Source organism: Hakea prostrata, chromosome 3 (genome assembly GCF_041222555.1).
Source record: "Hakea prostrata isolate BN-2017 chromosome 3, UWA_Hpros_2, whole genome shotgun sequence".
In the NCBI taxonomy this organism is placed as follows: Eukaryota; Viridiplantae; Streptophyta; class Magnoliopsida; order Proteales; family Proteaceae; genus Hakea; species Hakea prostrata.
Genome location: NC_142602.1, coordinates 65,794,987 through 65,808,346, shown reverse-complemented (window position 1 = coordinate 65,808,346; position 13,360 = coordinate 65,794,987).

Here is a 13,360-nt window from a genome sequence, read left to right as displayed (position 1 = left end):
CGAACCTTAGCTTTTCCTAACGGCTCACTTGGATAATCCTTGTTGGGAAGTGCCAATGTTGCCTCATCTTAATGCTTTGATTGACGGCTCACTTCCCAAGTCTGCTGCTTTAGTAATTGGCGCCGAAATCTCCACGTGGGTGGATTTGATAGGTTCACACCCTTTTTCGAAATTTGAAAGGTCACTCATTGACCACTGTTGATCTTGTAGCATTCGAATCGTCACAATTTTCTACCCTTGATTTGTTGGGTGCGAACCTCTTCATGCTTCCCTTCAATCTATTTAAGCCATCCCTCGCTTCTTCTTTGCTCATTTCTTCACTCTGGAATTTTCATCCACACGAGGTTGATAAGCTTCTCTATCTCAGAGATTGGAATCTGGAAGGGAACTGTAGAAGAACTGTTCCTCGCCAGTTGAACAAGTAAGTGTTGTTGCTGCTTTTGAAGTTCTGTAGCCCTTCTTCCTCTGCCTGCTTTTGTTATTATTCATAAATAGGGTTTCAAACTCCATTAACCCTCTTGGGTTCCTTAGGATTTAAGTATCTTCTTGCCTAGTTAACTTCTTTTGATATTGAACTTGGCTGACATTTTTACTTCGTTGCCAGTGTCTTCAAAACATTCTCCTTCTTAGGCGACAACCTCTTTTGGGTCAAAGTGGACCTCACAATCTGGCGAAGAGATTTACAGGCCTTCTTGGAAGTTGAGAAGGTCTGATCGCGCGATGGACAACTTTGACAGAGCACTGGAATGGTGCACTCTCGTAGGATGCATTCTGATCTTTCCAGGGTTCAGGCAGAGTCTTCGGCGAAGGATTGGGAGATTGGGCGACTTCGAGAAAGACTTTGGGAGGAGGTCAAGGTAAGGAATATTGAGATTGAACATCTTTCCCAGGATCTGGATGTTGCTAAGGAGAGCATCTATGGCTTTGAGCTGAGGGTCATGAGGCTTTCGGGGGAACTGAATGATTCCGAAGCGAAAGTTGCTGAACTATGGAATCAAATAGTTCCTCCAGATCTTGATTGTATCCCTGCCGAAACCCGGAAGGCTTGCATCCATAAATATTTGGATAGTAAGCCTTTCTATAAGTTGATGGGCATTTTCAATAATCAGGCTTATCGGGATGGTGAGAATGAGGTATTCCAATCAATTCTGAGGAGGGATTCGAACTTCGATACGGCTCCTCATCAGAGACATTGTCATCTCGAAGTCTTCTCCAAATTACAACTTCCTCTTCCCGATTGGGCTAAAGACATTGTAGATGTTGGAATTTATTAATATAATTAATAAATTAAATGCCCAAGGGCAAATTTTGAAACTCACTATTAGGGCGGTTACAAAATAGGGTTATATATTTTGGTAACCACCGCATAAGTGAGTGAGTTTACATTACGTAAGTTTTCAAAGAAAAGGAGGCGGCTCCCATCTCTCTCCCTCTCTCCAAGAAATGCAGGAAGGAGAAACCTAGTGGAGGTTTCCTTCCTTTGCCTTAGGTCTCTCTTCCATCTTTTTTCCACACGGCATTTGGGTTGTGAAAATACTTCCCTTTCCTTGTGATTGTGGAATCATCCCGGTAGATATTTGGTGGTGGAACGAGAACGTGGATCCTGATTTACTTCCGCTGCGAATACTTCACAAAAAGGAAAGCGAATCCAGGTAAGGAATCTTTCCCCCATCAATTAATTGAATTGAACTAATTGGAGTATTACCAACATTGGCATCAGAGCCATTGGTTCCCATGGTTCTTTGTTCCTCCCCATTGTTTAATTTCATTGTATGGATCCAATGGGAGGATCAAGGGTTTATGGAAACCCACAGGGAATCTAGGGTTTAGTTTGAAAATTGATCGGGTTTTTTGGAAACCCTTATGTTTTGGAGAATCCAGGGTTTAATCCGAAACCCATGTGAGAATCGATAGGGTTTTTGGAAACCCTTATGTTTTGGGTTTGGATCCGAATGGGAGGATCCTTGTAAATTTCCCTAATGGTTTTTTGCATGAATTGATAATCCATGATATATATATATATATATATATATATATATATATATATATATATATATATATATATATATATATATATATATATATATATATATATATATTATTGATGGATTTTTTTTTTCATGTATTTTTGGATGATTTTTTGGGTGAAAAAAATGTGTTTTACCGTTTTTTGAAAAAAAATTCCGTTCATGAAAAAATCCGATAAACGCTGTTTTTTGGTAAGCGTGGACCAGACGGTTGTCCATCTATTGGTCTGATAGAACACAATGACCCAGACGGATTTTCCGTCTAGGAGACGGTCATCCGTCTAGTTGCAGAAAGTTAGACAGATTCCCAGACAAAGAGCCGTCTCAGAATCTGCCTGAGAATTTGTCCAGTTTTGAATGTGTTTCTATTTACTGGACATCAATGGCTCACAATCTATGTGATGTTTGAGCATTGAGGGCCTAATGGGGCCTAGTGGGAGCTAATGAGGTAGAAGTGTTCTGTGTGAACCACCTCATAGCATTAACATGATTGCATGTTTCATTTTAATAAAATTGTTTTTTATTTATGGGTCTATCAATCATGTTTCTTGCACAGAATGAAACTAGTGTATAAGTCTATGTGGGTTTGCATGAGAATTTGATTGAATGTTTGTTAGCATCTCTTTTGGTTTAAATGCTTATCCCATAGGTTGACTATGCTAGTATGATTTGCTGTTACATGAGTTGTGTTTTATGCTAGATTAATTGAACTCATTCTTGTATGTAATATCTCTAGAATAAATGGCTGCTACCAAGAGCATTGTTGCTAACTTCGCGAAAGGAGATAAACTGAATGAGAGGTATTATGACCTTTGGCACTGAAAGGTGCAGTATCTCCTAGAAGAATAGAACATGCTGGAAACCGTAAACTAGACCATGTCCCCACCTGAGGAAGGTACCACTACACAGTATAGCAGGAACCTTGAGCTTTACAATGCCTAGAAGAGGAAAGACTAGGTAGCTAGGATTAGTATTCTAAGCTCCATGAGGGATGATCTGATGCTTCGGTTAGAGAAGCATAGGACTGCAAAGTCTTTGTGGGAGGCTGTGAAGTTCCAGTATGGAGGGACTTCCACCACAAGAGGCCGCCAGCTCAGACTCACATTTGATGGTTATAAGATGCGCTAGGGTCACACCATGAGGCAGCATATAACCATCATGTCCAACATGATTAGTGAGTTGAGCGCATGTGGGCACCAAAAGACTGATGAGGAGCAAGTCTCTGCAGTCATCAGGTCATTGCCTAAGTCTTGGGAGCATATGAAGATCTTCTTGACTCATGTTGATGAGGTCAAGACATTTGATCAAGCTGCCAAGCACCTTGAGCTTGATGAGGATCGGATGTTGGCCGATGACCCTCAAATTGAAGTAGTTGCTGCTGAAGCAAGCACTAGTAAGGGTGCAGGCTTCAAGCGCAAGAAGGAGAGAGCTCAACCTCAGTGGTCTAGGCAAAGTAACAGAGGTGGGAACAGAAACAATAGTGGTTTATGAGACATGGTTTTAGAGTTGTATTTGAAAACAATTCTTTGATTTTGTATCTAGGTGATACAGTTTATGGTTATGGTTTTCTTAATAGTGGTTTTATTGTATTGGATACAATTGATAATTTATCTAATCCTAGTAATGCTTTTGTTTGCCAAAATACTGTGTGTATTGATTCTAATTTGTGGCATGCTAGACTAGGACATATTGGCTTAGATAGGATGAACAGGTTGGCAAGAGAAGGTTTCTTAGGCCAAGGTTCACTATCTGATTTGCCAACCTGCGAGTCATGTCTAGCAGGAAAAGCAACTAGAAAACCATTTAAAAAGGCTTTGAGAGCCTCTCTTCCTTTAGAACTTACCCATTCAGATGTATGTGGACCCATGAATGTGAATACTAGAAAAGAACAGGCTTATTTAATCACATTCATAGATGACTATATATGGTATGGTCACATTTATCTAATTTCTCATAAATCAGAAGCTCTAGAATGTTTTAAGAAATTCATGAGCTTAGTTGAGAATCAGTTAGATAAAAGGATTAAAACTCTTAGAACGGATAGAGGTAGAGAGTATCTCTCCGAGATGTTCAAAGGGTTGTGTGATGAAAAGGGGATATCTAGACAACTAACTATTCCAAGGACTCCACAGCAAAATGGGGTTCTTTGAGAGGAGGGAATAGAACCTTGCTAGACATGGTGAGATCCATGATGGCGCAGGCAAATCTACCCATCTCTTATTGGGGAGATGCTTTAATGACTGCGGCCTATATCCTTATGAGTTCCAACCAAATCGGTTCCTTCCACACCATATGAGTTGTGGACCTGAAGGAAGCCAGATTTGAGTTACTTGCGCGCATGGGGATGTGCAACATATGTTTACTCTACTTCTCACCAATATGGAAAGCTTGGACCCAGAGGAAGAAAGTGTATCTTTGTGAGATACTCTAAACCCTCAAAGGGCCATGTCTTCATTGGACTAGATGAGAGTGAGAGGAGAACAAAACTTGAGTCTAGGGATGCAACATTCTTGGAGAATGATTTTCCATCTTTTTCAGGAGTTAACAAAGAATCATCGAAATTCTTTGAAATAAAAGATAGTGGTCTTGTCACTCTAGGGATTCAGATTCTAGATAATGAAGCTGGAATTCATCCGGAAGATCCTATTGGGAGTGGGAGTGCAGATGTGATAGCTACCTCGGAGGGTGAGCAATCGACATGCACTTGCGCCGTAGTGGGGGCGGGCAAGTTCCTCGTTGACGTTTCGACATAGAGGATGAAACCTACATGGTAACTCTGAAGAGATCGGCGTGAGATGACTTCAGTCGATGAGCATGAACCGAAGAGCGTGAAGGAAGCTCTTATGGGGTTAAGCTCAAAGGAATGGTTGAAAGCAATAGAGGAAGAGTTGGAGTCGATGAAAGTTAATCATGTCTAGGACTTGGTTGACTTGCTGCTGGGTCGAAAGGAAATTGGGAACAAGTGGGTTCTCAAAATCAAGAGAAAGACGGATGGATCTATTGAGAGATTCAAGGCTCATTTCTTGGCTAAGGGCTATACCCAACGAGAGGGCGTTGATTATGAGGAAACTTTTTCCCCTGTGGTTAGGTTTGCCTCAATCCGCCTCATACTAGCCATTGTTGCTCAGTTGGACTTGGAGCTTTATCAGATGGATGTAAAAACTGCTTTTCTCAATGGAGAACTTGAGGAAGAGATCTATATGGATCAACCTCAAGGCTTTGAAGCTAATGGACTTGAGCGCAAATTGTGCAAGCTTAAGAAGTCCATATATGGCTTAAAGTGGAATGTGCGCTTCCACCAAGCTATGATGGAAAATGGGTTTTCCATGCTTGAGGAAGACCACTGTGTTTACACTAAGAGATCTGATGGTAATTATGTCATTCTGACACTGTACGTATATGACATACTTATGGCTAGCAATAGCAAGGAGCTATTGGAAACCATTAAGAAATGGTTGTCCTCCGTATTTGATATGAAGGACATGGGTGAAGCAAGCTATGTGCTTGGTGTCAAGATTGTCAGAAATAGGCAAAAGAGATTACTGGGTTTATCTCAGAAGACCTATATTGACAATGTCTTGACGAGATACCAGATGCACAACTGCAAACCAATTGATACTCCAGTGGAGAAGTGTGAAACCCAGCCCTAACCTTGACCCGGAAAAACCCTGTTGTTTGTAGGACCGACAACTAGAAGTAAAGCAAGAAGTCGGCTTTGGGCCATCCCGGTGGAGGACTTGGTGTACGGCTTTGAATCCATGAGTGTTGATGACAATGTGCTATTTATGGAAACTGAATCTTGATGAAGATCGGATTAGTTGATGGACTTGGAGTGTTCTCTATCATGGTTTGAAGGCATTTCTACCTATTAGTTAAGTCACTTGGTGTGTGTGCAAAACCCCTTTATGTTTGGATTTGTTACGAGCCTTCAATTCCCTGTTTTGAACTTGCTGAACTAATTGGTCGACTGGACCAGTCGACCAATCCACTCGACCAATGGGTTCTGTCTTTGGTAATTAGGTCTTACTTACTCTATTTAAGTCCAATCTCGAGTCTACTTCGTATTTTCTACCTCCAAACTCTTTGGAACGAACCAAAGACCTTTGCAAGTCATCTCCCTTGCACTCTTGGTGTTTATCTTGACGGATCTTCGTCAAAACTTGTGTTCTTATACAAAAAGGTATGTTTACACTCTCTTCTTCTTCTTCATCCTTGTTTTCTTTTCTTTTTGAGTTGAGACAGAAGAGGAGATGCCGCATTCTCTGTTGCAAACATCTCTGAACTTATCTCTCATGATCTTCCTAAGGATTAATGGCTAAAGCAATGTCCGTAATCATGATCATTGCAAGCTTTTGAAGGAATCATGATCTAAATCATGATCTTGTCTTCGTTTGTCTTTGATTTGAATTCCGATCTTCTTAGATCTATTTTACTGACCATATTAGTAGTCAATCACTGTGTTTTCCTTACATGATCCATGATCTATCAATCTCTAGTTGTTTCTCCTCTATCATACCATGCTTTCTTCAAGTATCATGACTGATACATTTATGGTAAGTTTTGTTTCCTTATTTAGATTCAAGTTCTTAGATCTATTTCTTGAAGACCTATGTATGCCTTCTATGATATCTTTATCAAAATCAATGATTCATTCTCCTATTGTTCGTGTCTATGATTTGTATTTTTAATTCTTCAAGAACCATGATTAATCTAATTATGGTAACTTTTATTTCCTAATTTGTAACTCTAAAACTTGATTCGATTGATGTTTTGAAGTCCTCTTTATGTTAGGATACTACCAATGTAGTTTACCCCTTGTTTAGTTCCCTTTTGAACCACCAAATTCGGTTCTTTATTCTTAAAACTACGATTTTGTAGGCCCCTTGTCTCTGTTGGTCGATCGATTGGTCGACTAGGACGATGAGACCAATCCAATCGACCAATGAGTACAGCAACTCCAGATTTGGTCTGTTTTGGATGTTTTGATATCTTTTCTTTTAGGGATCTTTCCTAATATGTTGTATACACTTGTCTAGGACCTTCTTCTCAAGTTTGTCAAGGTCTTACTTGAATTCTTAAGATTCCTTTGCAAGTTATAAAAGGTAAGGATGGTTACTTCCTTAACAACATAAATTGTATATCTTAGTTTCTATATTTGAATCTTGTTAGTTTATTTCCTTAATTAGATTCTTACAATGTTATACTATTGTTGTCTTGTCACGATATCAGTAGCATTACTTGTTTATATTAAATAGACTGATGTATGATTTACTTACCAGTTTTATACAAGTTGAATGTTATTGTTGATTTCTTTCCATATATGAAGTTACCATATATGTGAGGTTATGGATTGATGCTTGTGTATGCTTAAGTATGGTTTGGAAAGGGGAGGTGTCCTCTTGACACTTCTGTCCTAGGACTACTACGGGAATATTATGGGATGTTTCCGGAGATGCCCTTTGGACACCTTCCTAAACTGTTGGATGACATATTTAGGACTGTCTAGTAGTGTTTGGCTAGGATGTCCCATTATGTCAGACCCTAATCGGAGGGTTATTGAGACCGAACGACCCGTGGTAGCAATGGGGATTCATGGGCGCTCAAGACCGGTAACCAACCCGTGAGAGGACAGGAATCACATTGTGGGGACCATTTATCGGTAGGGTTGCATATGGTTAGACTTGGGCTCACGGGCGCTTAAGACCGGTGACCAACCCGTGAGAGGACGTGAGAGCTTCCCGTTTACCATATGTGGATAACCAATAGGGTTGATGAGTCCGTAGTTAGGGACTATGATGACTCTAGTGTGTAGGGTACCGGAAAGGATCGCCAGGGGCGAGGAATGGACGTATCTGGATCTGACTTGATATAACTAAGTAGAAGACTTGCATTTGGCTAGGCTTTACCCTGACATGCGCTAGTACTTAGACCAATGGTGATGTGAGAGAGCGGTGACCTATACCCCCAGCCATGGAATGTCCCGAGGGATGCCGGACCCACTACCAAAAGGCATTGTGTGATGAGACCTTCCCAAAGAAGTATGGTGCTATGACTTAAAGCATGTCTGCCAATAGAAACCAGCATACATAGAGTTAGATTCATACATTCATTGTTTGTCTCATACCATATTGCATTTATGTTTTCTTTGAAATTCTGCCATTTATGTTATTACGGTTTAATTGCCTTACTGAGTTTCTTTGAAACTCATTCCTTTTGTACAATGTTTTGTTAGATTATTCTCACGGGTTTCGAGTATCATGATTGCTCGTATGAAGAAGCACAAGGAGAAGAGGCATATCTCCGGGGAAGGTGATTGCGGTTACGACAATTACACTGAAGATTCCGCTGGTGGTTATGCTCCGTACGATGCTTAGTCCGACCATAGAATGGAAGCGCCCTTGTGCCATTTATGAGATTTATACTTATAGAGACGTTGTCTATAAGATTGAGAACAATTTAGTTACCTATTGTACCTGCTATTGGGATTAGATTTTATCTTGTTCCTTTTCTTTTAGAACTACTTTTCCGCTGGTTGTAGAGTGGGATTCCGCCTCACTTTACTTATTGATTTAGACATTCTGATTATCTTTCGTACTCTGATCATATACATGGTGTATTCTTTCCTTATTTGGATCTTTGGTTTATCTGTTGTACATCGATTATTATTGTTCATGATTATGTTATTGTTTATGTGGGAGGTTGATTACTCGATACCGATCTTGGGTGTAAAATCCAGCTTTTACCTAACCTTGACCCGACCCGGTCATTGTTATGTTTGTAGGTCCAAAGACCCGAAGTGGTGGTAGGAGGGACTTATGGGCCCTACTGGTTGATGACGTAATGTCGGGATTCCAGTTTATGGACATTGATGATGCTGCTCCTTCCTTGAGCACATTACCAGTGCTAAGTTAGAATCTGCGCACTGATGAAGAGCGAGACAGTTGAAATAGCAAACGGACTCCTGTGCATAATCCGAAGGTACTCCCTGAAACTAGACCTCTTGAGTGAATTGTAGGAGAAAACCCTATGCAATTTGACCTTGTATAGCCATCCAAGTCCGCACCTAAAGTTGCTGAACTATTCTGTAAAATTTCTGCAGAGATTGTGTTGGACGATACTATTGGTCGATACCATCGACCAAAGGTATCGACCAACAAGTCTGCATTGAGCCCAGTTTAAAGATTCTTGAAATATTCGTTTCTATTTATTTATTCCTCGAGACTGGAGCCCTATTCTCGCGTTTTTAACATCTGGGAACGTGAGAGAGCCTCCCAAGAACTCCTCCTTGGTAGTGGTGAAGCATCTTCTTCATCAATCATTGCCAACCACTCATTCCTACTTTCTTGTTCCACTTTAAAGGTATGACTCTCTCTCCTAATCACTTTCTCACTCATCTTTTCTCTATTTTACTGTTGGGACCATGGCCAAGGTGCTGCAACCTTGCATACACCTTGCCATGAACCTTCTAAACCCCATACAATGATGTTTTCACCGATATGACTATAATTGATTCACCTCATGATCATTGACTACACATTTCCATGATTTATTGCTTACCAACTTGCTTTATTTACCAAAACTGAGATGAAGCTCATGATTAACCTAATCTATACCTTGCATATGTGCTCCATGTTACTTCTAAACGATTCCCTACCTAATCCCCCATGTTTTCCCCTAATTTGCATTGAGATATAGCCAATGCCATGATCTACAACTCTTAACCTTAATATGTCAATTTGGGGATTTCCAAATGGACCATTGGATTATGAAAGTTTCTTGATAATTAGTGTCCCCATGTTGTGCTTAGACTATCCTCCAAGTTTCATGTCAATCCGAGACCCGGAAGACCAAATCCGGGCAAGAATCCGAAAAGCCAGCTTGCTGTCCTGGAATTGATTTGGTCGATACTATTGGTCGATACTATCGACCAAATGTATCGACCAATAGAGTTCTTGTCAGCAACTTTTGCCCGATTCTGATTCGTTTGATCTCCGATTGTTCCGATTTCTTCTCTAACCTTTCATATATGCTTGTTTAGGACTTTAAGACTATTTGGGCCATTGCTTGTGATCTTGGACTATTCTCTTCTCCGATTCAAGGTAAGGATAGTTATCGATGTAATTACCTAGGATATGGAAATCTTGACTTGGTATTCCTAACCTAGTAAATATAGTTTCTATTTCATATTCTTATCGTGTTAGACTTGCTACATATGTCTTTTAACGGTAGCTTTGTGTTTACATTATATTACTTCAATGTTTTATCATGTTTATCAATTTCAATATATGATGACTTATGTCAATGTCATGAATTGAATGTTTATTATGACGTTGTATCTTGTGAACTGATATGATGAACTTGGGCATGTGATTGCTTAAGTATAACTTGGGATTGAGGGGTACCCTACTTTGGTGCTTCTGTCCTTGGACATCGGAGGGAATAGTATGGGATGTTCTCCGAAGGTGTCCATTGACGCTTTCCCGAGTTATTGAATGACATGCATAGGATTTGTCTAGATGTATGGCTAGGATGTCCCTATCATATCAGACCCGATTCGGAAGGGCATTGAGACCAAACAACCCGTGGTAGTAGTGTGGATTTGTGGGCGCTCAAGACCGGTATCCACTCCGTGAGAGGACATAAATTGCATTACGGTTACCCGAAAGGGGCCGTTTATTGGTAGGGTTACAAATGGCTAGACTTGGGCTCACGGGCACTCAAGACCGGTGAAATGATCCGTGAGAGGGACGTGAGAGCTTCTCGTTTACCATTTGTGGATGACCAATAGGGTTGATGAGTCCGGTGAGTAATATCCGTGACTCTAGTGTGAAGGATACCGGAAAGGATCCCGAGAGGGGAGGAATGGAAGTATCTGCAGGACTGGCATGATATGATTAAGTAGATGACTTGCATTGGGCTAGGCTATACCCTGACATGTGCCAATACTTAGACCAAACGGTGATGTGAGAGAGCGGTGACCGAAACCCCAACCATGGATTTGTTTGAGAGGGATGCAGGACCCAATTCCCCCCGGTGATGAGTGACTGAGACTACCTAAAGAAGTATGGTGCTATGACTTAAAGCATGTCTACCATAGATGACCAGCATACTTAGAATAAAGTCATATTGCATTATATGCCTCATATCATCTGCATCATTTTATGATTATCTTGTGGTTTATGTGTGGTGGGATAACTTCCTTGCTGAGTTCTTTTGAACTCATTCCTTTTTCTGTTGCAATATTTTGTTAGGCTATTCTACGGGTGATTACTCCGATGGCACCCTCCCGAGGCGGACCCCGGATACCTCATACTACCATCCGGAGGCTGGCTACGTTGAAGACTTCGGTGACCATACCGAAAGAAGATTACTAGGCGTACCGGGGGTTAGCCCCGGAGTTGTATGGGAGCAGTCATGTTGGGTCTCCATGGTCCTCAACTTTGAAGAAGATATATTTATTATGGAGGAGACTTATGAGTAGTTACCCCTTCTTTTGTGATAGTATACTTAGAAGAATTGTAATAACTTTAACTTAAACTTGAGACTTGTACTTAACTAAATTTTGACCTCACTTCCGTTTGGTGAAGGAGTGGATTCCGCCCACTGCCTTCTTAATTTATCTGATTTGATATTTATTTCCGCACTCTGATTATGTCTGACACCTTATTCCTGAATTCCATGATCATTCATTGTTAGTTTATGATTATTATCTGTTCATGATTGTATTATCGTCGATGTGGATTATGTGGTCCCTGAACTATGGATCTTCGGGGCTGTGGATCACATCCCGGGTATGCCAGATAGGGTACCGGCTGGGTGGATGTGACAGGGGCTGTGGATCACACTCTCGGATATGCCGGTTTAGGGTACCGGCTAGGAGGATGTGACAAGAAGGGTTTGCATTTGAGCCTTGATATGGGTCCTAAGACTCCAGAGGAGAAAACCAAGATGGAAAGAGTTCCATATTCTAGTGCAGTAGGTAGCCTTATGTACGCTATGATGTGTACTAGGCCGGATATTTGTTATGCGGTGGGTTTGGTTAGTCGATACCAATCAAACCCGGGTATAAAGCATTGGAAAGCATTCAAGAGGATATTGAGATATCTCGGAGGAGCGAGTAACTACATGTTGTGTTACCAAGGATTGGATTTGTGCTTAGTTGGCTATAGCGATGCCAACTGGGCTGGAGACATCGATGAGCGCACATCTACCTTTGGATATGCTTTCTTGCTGAATGGCGGGGCCATTTCGTGGTGTAGTAAGAAGAGGCTTGTATATCCCTCTTGACCATGGAAGCGAGTATGTGGCATGCTCGGTTGCGGTTCAAGAAGCTGTTTGGTTGAGGAGATTCCTTCGACATACTGGGATTGTGATGACATCCAAAGAGGTTGCCCTTGTCTCTTTGTGATAGTACGGCGGCTCTTAGCTATGTCAAGGACCCCAAGTATCATGGGAAGACCAAATATATACAGTTGAGATATCACTTTGTTAGAGATATTACATCAAGGAAGAAAGTTGTACTTAAGCACATATCTACTAGTCGGATGGTAGCTGACCCTCTAACCAAACCTATAGCCAAGGATGTTTTTATTTCTCATGAAAAATCCTTGGGCTTATGAGATTGTGACTTACTTTTGTCCTGAGACTTTCTTATTAATGAGTAATATGAGTTCATTCCAAGCATTTCATTTATTCACTTTCTGTGTGATTGTGTTTTTCTAGCATAAAACAAGATATGTCAATAGGCAAGAGAATGGCTCACTCACACGAGCATTCGCCTCCTGGTGCCTTGGAGGCGAGCGAGAGATGAGACGGATTGTGAATGACTTTGTGTAGGTCAATTCATAATCATGATGTCGCTTTGATTTGGAATCAAGATGAGTTTCTCTATTGTGAAGAGAATCGACATGATATTCCCACTATTCATGTTGCCTATAGGAGCCGAGGTGCAAGTACTTTATGTGGCGCCGGGGGTGGCGACAATAAAGAAACTCGTGTTAGGTGCAAGAGAGTTGTGACTAGACTAAGACCTGTATGGTGTTGAGATGGACATACATTCTATTGTATATAGAAGCTCCACCATATCATACTATGTGTGCTTAGCGATCATTGGAAATGAGAGGATGGATCCCCGCTCCTCTCATTGTGTGAGTCCTGGACCTTATGGTCCATAGTGTTCTTAGTGACTTTCGACGACATCATGAAAAGAAGGGTTGATGTGGCTACTTTGGGGTGTTACCTATGGTCATGATTGATTCGACCTAAAGGGGCACTACCGGGAAAGGAATCAATCCTAAGTGTAGTGATGGTCTGGGGTGAAAGGAAAGGTTTGA